Source organism: Coregonus lavaretus (assembly GCF_964263955.1).
Source record: "Coregonus lavaretus genome assembly, chromosome: 27".
Classification (NCBI taxonomy): domain Eukaryota; kingdom Metazoa; phylum Chordata; class Actinopteri; order Salmoniformes; family Salmonidae; genus Coregonus; species Coregonus lavaretus.
Window position 1 is genome coordinate 14,553,325 of NC_140014.1, and position 10,684 is coordinate 14,564,008.

At 40.5% G+C, this 10,684-nt stretch overlaps 1 pseudogene across 1 annotated transcript; it reads left to right on the forward strand.

The window, feature by feature from the left end:
- Positions 1–9,230: 9,230 nt before the first annotated feature.
- On the forward strand, positions 9,231–10,438 carry LOC311102606 (C-C chemokine receptor type 6-like; annotated as a pseudogene). The gene is made up of 3 exons: positions 9,231–9,593; positions 9,729–10,114; positions 10,227–10,438. The product of its transcript is annotated as a C-C chemokine receptor type 6-like (transcript).
- The last annotated feature ends 246 nt before the right edge of the window (positions 10,439–10,684 follow it).

Sequence of the window (10,684 nt, forward strand, 5' to 3'; positions counted from 1 at the left end):
GTAATTTGGTGCCAAAGGGGAGCTTTCCAACAGAAAGACCAAACAGGTGCTTACTACGAAGCAGGGTGTGATCTTATTGGGTGAAATATTGCTGAATCCCAAATTTACCCCTGACCCACAAGTCAGTAGGGGAGAGTGGGGTAAGTTGAGCTAAAGGGGTAAGTTGAGCCACCCTTGTTTCCAGGAAACCATACACAAAATTAAGAATTTGACCAAATATTTAGGAAGAGGTCATCATTTCATGGAGTCTGTGAAGGAAGAAACCACATGGAAAAAGTGGTAAGGAAGTTACAGTTATCATTAACACAATAGAAAGGTCAAATGCTTTACTATCTAAATGTTGAAAGTGTGTGAGCAATGGAGAGAAACAAAATGGTGCAGTTTGTGGCCATATGGTGGAGAGTGATACAGGAGCTGGAGATGGGGGTGTGAGCATGTGGGTCTGAGCAGGTGTGATATAGTTGATGCTTGTGTGATGTTGTTGTTTGTATGTGTATGGTTTGTATTGTTATAAATATATACAGTACCAGTCAAATGTTTGGACACAACTACTCATTCAAGGGTTTTTCTTTATTTTTACTATTTTCTACATTGTGGAAAAGACATCAAAACTATGAAATAACACATATTGAATCATGTAGTAACCAAAAAAGGTTTAAACAAATCTAAATATATTTCACCCTTTACCTTGATGACAGCTCTGCACACTCTTGGTATTCTCTCAACCAGCTTCACCTGCAGCAGAGGTAACTCTGGGTCTTCCTTCCCTGTGGCGGTCCTCATGAGAGCCAGTTTCATCATAGCGCTTTATGGTTTTTGCGACTGCACTTGAAGAAACTTTCAAAGTTCTTGAAATGTTCCATATTGACTGACTCTTTGGTTATTTTAGCGGTTCTTGCCATAATATGGACTTTGTCTTTTACCAAATATGGCCATCTTCTGTATACCACTCCTTCCTTGTCACAGCACAACTGATTGGCTCAAACACATTAAGAAGGAAATAAATTCCACAAATTAACTTTTAACAAGGCACACGTGTTAATTAAAATGCATTCCAGGTGACTAGCTCATGAATCTGGTTGAGAGAATGCCAAGAGTATGCAAAGCTGTCATCAAGGCAAAGGGTGGCTACTTTGAAGAAGTGACAAGGAAAATATATTTTGATGTGTTTAACACTTTTTTGGTTTCTACATGATTCCATATCTGTTATTTCATTGTTTTGATGTCTTCACTATTATTCTACAATGTAGAAAATAGTTAAAAATTAAGAAAAACCCTGGATTGAGTAGGTGTGTCCAAACTTTTGACTCGTACTGTATTTCATAGTTTTACAATATAGATAATAGTAAAAATAAAGAAAACCCTGGAATGAGTAGGTGTGTCCAAACTTTTGACTGGAACTGTATATATATTGGAAAAATGACAGCTCCAAACACAAATCTGATGATTAATTATGAATAGGATTTATTTGATTTCTTTCATTTACATTCTTCATTGTAACCACAATGTCACAAATAATTGAACATAAACCCACACAACATGAGCAGATTAACTTTATGCTGCAAAATAGCCTACTAAATAGGCCAAGCCTAAACAAATATATTACATTGCCTAAAGAAACTAGTACATTTCATAAACAAAACAAATCAATTAAATAGCTCAGGTCTTGAAAGTATTGGCAACCTTTTTCCGTCCGTATCCTTGCTTTTCCGTCCGAAACTCACTTTATATAGAGGGGCTATCGGTCGTTCCACACCATGGTAAATAACGCCAGTTTGTAATCTTAGAATTCTTTCTGTCTGTTTTTCGAGGGAGGGAAACCAAAAGCGATACCAAAAGCATAATCAGCATTCTAACTCTCCCTTGTGATAGTGTGGAGCAATGATGCATTTTACCACAATCTGACACCGCCTACCACACAAAGTGTGGAGGCATAAGCTCAAAACTTTTAATTGAGAAACCACTGTAGGTCCCAAAAATGTATTTTCACCAAGTCAAATGAATTTATTGTGTTATCGGTTTCATGATGTTTGTATTTAAACCAAAGTAGATCATTTTAAGATTGTTCTATACTGTGCATCAGATGTCAGATCAGTCTCTATAAGCTTAAATATGATGTCCTAAACCTAGCATGAAATGTATCCTTGTAGCTGTGTGGGCTTATATTCTCAAAATGTTTGCCTTGAGTTAAGTGGAGCCAAGGGCAAGTTGAGCAAAGTGTTTTCTTCCCAGGCGTAATGGAAGGCATTATCACTGGGATATGAGATAAGAACAGCGCCTGGCCTATGTGAAAAGTGTTTAAAAAGGTACAAAATGTTTGTTAGGCGTTAAGCCTGTACTAAAATATTATTTAAATGATTAAAAGACAAAAGAGCGATTGTGATTGTGTTGAATTGTGTTTAGGAAATAAAGATAGATGGTTTTTAAAAGGTAGCGGTAATATTTCATTCAGTACAGAAATGTGTAGGTGGCTTAACTGATCCTGTCCCGAGGCTCAACTCACCCCATACCCTGGGTAAGTTGTGTCAAGAGAACACTTTTTTTGGATAAGCTATGTTTTCCAAACTTTAATGTTCACATGATTTCAGATTATTTCCAGGGATACACAACATCCTGAAATATATGTAGATATCTTTGTTAGAAATAATACTATATTTCCCTTGATGGAGTGATGCTGAATCTAAAAGATGGTTCATCTTATCCCACTCTCCCCTGAAGCCTTGGAATACAGTATACTGTATTTACAAAAGCAAGCATAGTACTTTCCCTTCCCTGTGCCCATAATCACTACAAGACACATTAAGACTTTCCTCTTTATTTTCTTAACATCCTGTTTTTTATTATATGTATTAGCTTTTCAGGTAAGACACTTTTCAGCAACAAATATAGTTTTGGTTTGAGCAAAATTAGAGGAGGGTAAGAGAAAATAAAACCATTTCAGACTAAGTTTCCACATTAAAGTGTTCGTGTTGATCAGAGTCAATAGGCATAGATAGAGTGGAGGAAGAGAAGCTAAAAGTGGAGATGATAAAACAGTTGTACAACTGCGTTATAATTGGAATTAATGCATAATAGGAGAAGGTCTATAGTATTTGTGTCACAGAAGACACCTGTAATGTTCTTAAACATCTAATAAATCCTAATGATGACACACTTCAACAAAATCCAATCATATAGACAGTCACAGCATGCTTAGGCTGCTCACGATACATACATTTTTGACTGATTTCAGGTTCTCATGACAATCAGTGATATCATATGGTGTATTATAGATTCTATCACGGTGTACTATCATATGCACTATAAACTGTATGTTTATAAGTGACCAACTCAACTCAACACACAGTGGATACGGGATGTGTTGTTAGGGCCCCCTTGAACACAAAGGTACATTTTTCACATAACTCCTTATGATGATTTACAAGAATTAGAGGGTCTTCACACTTACTACACTTTTTGCAAAAATACCCTCGGCTACACATATTACTGAACTTGCGACCTTGTCGCTTCTCGACCGCTACATCCGGACGTAGCACACGACACTCGCCTGACAGTTGCCCCACTCTAAGCAGGGCAGTGTAAACAGTTGTCTCGTTGAACCAATAGTCTTACATAAAAAAATGTAATAGTTGAGCAACATTTTGAAGCAACTCCAAATCAAATATTTGTCACCTGCATGGTAAACAACAGGTGTAGACTAACAATGAAATGCTTACTTACGGGCCCAATGCAGAGCGAAACATTTAGAAATAATCGAAAAATAATAACACGAGGAATAAATACACAATAAGTAACGAAGACTTGGCTATATACACGAGGTACCAGTACCAAGTCTATGTGCAGGGGTACGATGTAATTGAGGTAGATATGTACACATAGGTAGGGATAAAGTGACTAGGCAACAGGATATATAAACAGTAGCAGTAGCGAGTCAGAAGAATTAGTGCTAAAAGGGTAAATGCAGATAGTCCGGGTAGCTATTTGGTTAACTATTTAACTAACTATTTAGCAGTCTTATGGCCTGGGGGTAGAAGCTGTTCAGAGTCCTTTTGATTCAAGATTTGGTGCATCGGTACCACTTACTGTGCGGTCGGATGCCAAGCAGTTGCCATACCAAGCTGTGATGCACCCAGTCAAGATGCTCTCAATGGTGCAGCTGTATAACCTTTTGAGGATCTGAGGGCCCATGCCAAATATTTTCAGCCTTCTTCACGACTGTGTTGGTGTTTGGACCATGATAATTCCTTTGTAGCCTCTGCCGAGTCCCCAACAACCTCCTGAGGGGGAAGAGGCATTGTCATGCCTTCTTCTCGACTGTGTTGGTGTGTGTGAACTATAATAATTCCTTAGTGACGTGGACACGAGGAACTTGAGGCTCTCGACCTGCTCCACTATAGCCCTGTCGATGTGGATGGGGGCATGCTCAGCTGTCCGTTTCCTGTAGTCCACGATAAGCTTCTTTGTCTTGCTGACATTGAGGGAGAGGTTGCTGTCCTGGCACCACACTACCAGGTCACTGATCTCTTCCCTATAGGCTGTCTCATTGTCGTCGGTGATCAGCCCAACCACTGTTGTGTCGTCAGCAAACTTAATGATGGTGTTGGAGTCATGCCCGGCCACGCAGTCGTGGGTGAACAGGGAATACAGGAGGGGACTAAGCTTTTACCAAATATGATTTTTTTCTCATATAATGACTTCCATGATATTGATCAAATTAAGCCTGGTTTGTTCTACGATAAATGTTATACGCTAACTAGTGTAAGAGCTCCTATCTAGCTATGGTTCAGCTAAACGTCAGCTAACAGCCAGCACGTTGATGTGAGGAGGATGCAGAAATTATTTTGCTTAGCTAGCTAACGTTAGCTGGCTGTGTAGCCTATATTATAATATAAATAACACTGTATGATAATGTTTCTGTACTTTTATATTCATAGCTATGGGAGGGGTAAATGTTCATTATTACCACGCTAACATTACTGGATCATGAATCATGTTGTTACTTAGCTATCTTTCTAGCTAACTTGCAGAAGTTAGCTGTGTATTGTCAACTCATTTAATGTGTATGGATGAGAAAATAAACCCATTCATTGTCTACACATGCTTGTGGATTGTTGCATTATTCAAGAGTGTAATATGGTTTGGTAAAATTATTCAATAGTGTAATATGTTTTAGAAGAAAAGTTGCTTAGATTGTTAAATAGTTTGTGCTTACTGTCTATTGGCTATTGTGATATTTACGGTCAATTTGAGCTGCGGACCAAGAATGTTGTCTTGACAGCCACAACGAAAGGTAAAGCAAGGCAAGGATATAAAGTAAAAATCGCTTTCGCCAATCCACTCCTCAGACTCTCCTTCATCTATCGTAGTGGGAATAGGGCCTTAGCATAGAGAGACAGATATACTGTAGAGACTGAGGGTCTTCACACAGACTGCAGTTTCCTGCACCATGAGGAAGGTACACATCCACCAATAGCGGGGAAACTGTTACTACGCATATGGATACTAAAGACTATGGAAACTAAAGCCTATGGAAACTAAAGCCTATGGAAACTAAAGCCTATGGATACTAAAGCCTATGGAAACTAAAGCCTATGGAAACTAAAGCCTATGGAAACTAAAGCCTATGGAAACTAAAGCATGTGGATACTAAAGCCTATGGAAACTAAAGCCTATGGATACTAAAGCCTATGGAAACTAAAGCATGTGGATACTAAAGCCTATGGATACTAAAGCCTATGGAAACTAAAGCCTATGGATACTAAAGCCTATGGAAACTAAAGCCTATGGAAACTAAAGCCTATGGAAACTAAAGCCTATGGAAACTAAAGCCTATGGAAACTAAAGCCTATGGAAACTAAAGCCTATGGAAACTAAAGCCTATGGATACTAAAGCCTGTGGATACTAAAGCCTGTGGATACTAAAGCATGTGGATACTAAAGCCTATGGAAACTAAAGCATGTGGATACTAAAGCCTATGGAAACTAAAGCCTATGGATACTAAAGCCTATGGAAACTAAAGGATGTGGATACTAAAGCCTATGGAAACTAAAGCATGTGGATACTAAAGCCTATGGAAACTAAAGCCTATGGAAACTAAAGCATGTGGATACTAAAGCCTATGGATACTAAAGCCTATGGATACTAAAGCCTATGGAAACTAAAGCCTATGGAAACTAAAGCATGTGGATACTAAAGCCTATGGATACTAAAGCCTATGGATTCAGTACTGATAATGTACTCAGAATTGAGGTTGAATTCTTTAAGTTTATTGCATAAAGCATTGTGTAGTGTTCAAAGTATTATAGCAACAAAAAAAACTGAGAGAAAAACACAAAATAATGTTTAAAGTGTAAAGCATGATACATAAAAGCTGCTATATACATTGCATACAGCTTCTTGCATAAACCAACCACATAGGCTCTGTATTCTGATTGTGCTAAGGAGTGAAGCAAGCAGCAGCAAGACACAGTAACATGATATAGAATCCACTAGATTACCTCCCAAACCTCTATTATTCTTATCTATTGCTGGTGGGGAGGAGTGTGAGTACACTTCCAGAGCATTGTAAGTGAAAAGTGTAAGTGAAAAGTGTGACGTACAAATATTGCACATTATACAAAGCCATACACTTTTTCTACTGTCACTCCAGCTTAATGCAGGTTTTCTCTATTTGGAATAAAGCATTGCTTTCCTTTTCTTGTACATGGGACTGAGGTAGAACACTGCATCAGAGAGGAAGGTGGCCAGATAGGGAAAGGTATAGACGAAGAACATATTCAGCTTAGAGACCAACATGTCTGGCCACTGTCCTTGTAGCCTGTTATACTGTACATGTACACACAAATACAAATAAGCATTCACTAACATTTCCGGCAGGTTAGCGGTTTTCATCATGAATCTTGTTCTCAAATCAAATCAAATCAAATTGTATTTGTCACATGCGCCAAATACAACAGGTGTAGACCTTACAGTGAAATGGTTACTTACAAGCCCTTAACCAACAATGCAGTTTTAAGAAAAATAAGTGTTAAGTAAACAATAGATAAAAAAATGAAAGCAGTAAAATAACAGTAAAAATAACAGTAGCGAGGCTATATACAGGGGGTACCGGTACAGAGTCAATGTGCGGGGGCACCGGTTGGTCGAGGTAATTGAGGTAATATGTACATGTACAGTGGGGAAAAAAAGTATTTAGTCAGCCACCAATTGTGCAAGTTCTCCCACTTAAAAAGATGAGAGAGGCCTGTAATTTTCATCATAGGTACACGTGAACTATGACAGACAAAATGAGGGAAAAAAATCCAGAAAATCACATTGTAGGATTTTTAATGAATTTATTTGCAAATTATGGTGGAAAATAAGTATTTGGTCAATAACAAAAGTTTCTCAATACTTTGTTATATACCCTTTGTTGGCAATGACACAGGTCAAACGTTTTCTGTAAGTCTTCACAAGGTTTTCACACACTGTTGCTGGTATTTTGGCCCATTCCTCCATGCAGATCTCCTCTAAAGCAGTGATGTTTTGGGGCTGTCGCTGGGCAACACAGACTTTCAACTCCCTCCAAAGATTTTCTATGGGGTTGAGATCTGGAGACTGGCTAGGCCACTCCAGGACCTTGAAATGCTTCTTACGAAGCCACTCCTTCGTTGCCCGGGCGGTGTGTTTGGGATCATTGTCATGCTGAAAGACCCAGCCACGTTTCATCTTCAATGCCCTTGCTGATGGAAGGAGGTTTTCACTCAAAATCTCACGATACATGGCCCCATTAATTATTTCCTTTACACGGATCAGTCGTCCTGGTCCCTTTGCAGAAAAACAGCCCCAAAGCATGATGTTTCCACCCCCATGCTTCACAGTAGGTATGGTGTTCTTTGGATGCAACTCAGCATTCTTTGTCCTCCAAACACGACGAGTTGAGTTTTTACCAAAAAGTTCTATTTTGGTTTCATCTGACCATATAACATTCTCCCAATCCTCTTCTGGATCATCCAAATGCACTCTAGCAAACTTCAGACGGGCCTGGACATGTACTGGCTTAAGTAGGGGGACACGTCTGGCACTGCAGGATTTGAGTCCCTGGCGGCATAGTGTGTTACTGATGGTAGGCTTTGTTTCTTTGGTCCCAGCTCTCTGCAGGTCATTCACTAGGTCCCCCCGTGTGGTTCTGGGATTCTTGCTCACCGTTCTTGTGATAATTTTGACCCCACGGGGTGAGATCTTGCGTGGAGCCCCAGATCGAGGGAGATTATCAGTGGTCTTGTATGTCTTCCATTTCCTAATAATTGCTCCCACAGTTGATTTCTTCAAACCAAGCTGCTTACCTATTGCAGATTCAGTCTTCCCAGCCTGGTGCAGGTCTACAATTTTGTTTCTGTTGTCCTTTGACAGCTCTTTGGTCTTGGCCATAGTGGTGTTTGGAGTGTGACTATTTGAGGTTGTGGACAGGTGTCTTTTATACTGATAACAAGTTCAAACATGTGCCATTAATACAGGTAACGAGTGGAGGACAGAGGAGCCCCTTAAAGAAGAAGTTACAGATCTGTGAGAGCCAGAAATCTTGCTTGTTTGTAGGTGACCAAATACTTATTTTCCACCATAATTTGAAAATAATTCATTAGAAATCCTACAATGTGATTTTCTGGAATTTTTTTCCTCAATTTGTCTGTCATATTTGACATGTACCCATGATGAAAATTACAGGCCTCTCTCATCTTTTTAAGTGGGAGAACTTGCACAATTGGTGGCTGACTAAATACTTTTTTTCCCCACTGTAGGTATAGTTACTTCATCTGTATTGTTAGTGTTGATGTGGGAACACATCAGAGAATCAGTGTACAATGTGTCTCAGTATCTCTAGCCTTGGGTCTGATCAGGATCTAATCAGGGCTTTAGATCAGACAAATAGGGTTGTTACACACCTACACATGCCTTGATGTGCTCTCGGTCATAACAGAAAATGGGGTCATTCACAAACAGCGGATGTTCTCAAGCTCTCAGACATGTTTGTTTCTCAGTAAATAGGGTTTGCACTCTGCAGTTGAACACCTTCACTGCTGTATGTGTAAAATAAGAAATGTCACATTGCAGCTACAGGTACTGTGATGTTTATATCTTCTGTCATGGACTTGATTGTACAACATGAAAGAGTCATTCAATGACTAAATCATGATAGAAGGCCTACTACTTTTAGCAGAAATATTGTTTTTATTCTCCACTGGTGATAAACATGGAGGCGCAGAATGAGACGTACACAGACGAATGTCATTATGATGATTATTATGGCCCAGAAGACTGCACTAAATATTATCCTGATGATAACGAAACAGAATATATCTGTAAAGTGAATCTCAACCGTGATATGGAGATAGTCATTCAGACCTACGTCCATTCCTTCATCTGCGTATTCGGTCTCTGTGGCAATGCGTTGGTGATTGTCACATATGCCTTCTACAATATGCCTTCTACAAGAACCATGACGGACGTGTACCTTCTGAACGTGGCGGTGGCAGATCTGCTGTTCATAGTGGCCCTGCCGCTCATCATCTACAACGAGCAGCATGACTGGAGCATGGGCTCAGCGGTCTGCAAGGTACGGGTTTGGACAGTTCCTGATGCAGTTCCTAATAAAGCTCCTGATATTTCAAGGTCATTCATGTTACAGTGAAGTCAGATGCAGATTTCCTCATTGCATGGAATTATAAGAATGTGTTCTTCATTTTCTAAGGCCCTACGAGGAGCCTACAGCATCAACCTGTACAGTGGCATGCTTCTGCTGGCATGCATCAGTGGAGACCGCTACATCTCCATCGTCCAGGCCAGGCGCTCTTTCGGCCTCCGCTCCCGGACCCTGATCTACAGCCGCCTCATCTGCACAGCCATCTGGGCTCTGGCCGTAGCCCTGTCCATCCCCACAGTCATCTATAACGAGCAGGTTGAGGTGACCAACAGACTGGTAGAGACTATAGCTGTGTGCCAGGCGCAGTTTGAAAGTAACGAAACCGCCCGGCTGATGAAGGTGTGGGGTTCTTCCTGCCCCTCCTGGTCATGGTCCTCTGCTATGCCAGCATCGTCTGGACCCTGCTGAGGGCCCACAGCACCCAGAAGGTTCCAGTAGCCACTAAAGTTCCAGCCATAGAATTAGAGTGTTTAATTCTAAGAATACAATCAATGTTTCTTATAGGGTCAATTAAAGTTGATCTTTCTCTATCTTCTCTCACATAAGGCAGTGTGTGTGGTCCTAGCCGTGGTGGTGCTCTTCATTGTGTGCCACCTGCCCTACAACGTGGCCCTGCCCTGTTCCAGCAGAGGGAGTGTGAGGTGGAGAAGGTCATCCTCACCACCCTCACCATCACCAGGAGCCTGGCCTACCTCCACTGCTGCCTTAACCCCATCCTTTCAACACCACAACAAAACAACAACCAAAACGAAACGTGAAGTCCAAGGTAGACCACACAACATACCTTACACGGAACAAGATCCCACAACTACACAGTGCCAATAGGCTGCCTAAATATGATCCGCAATCAGAGACAACGAGCGACAGCTGCCTCTGATTGGGAACCACACCGGCCAACATAGATCTATACATACTAGAATACAACATAGAAAAAGCACAACAAGGAATATACACACCCTGACTCAACATATAAGCGTCCCCTGAGTCAGGGCGTGACACCCTAT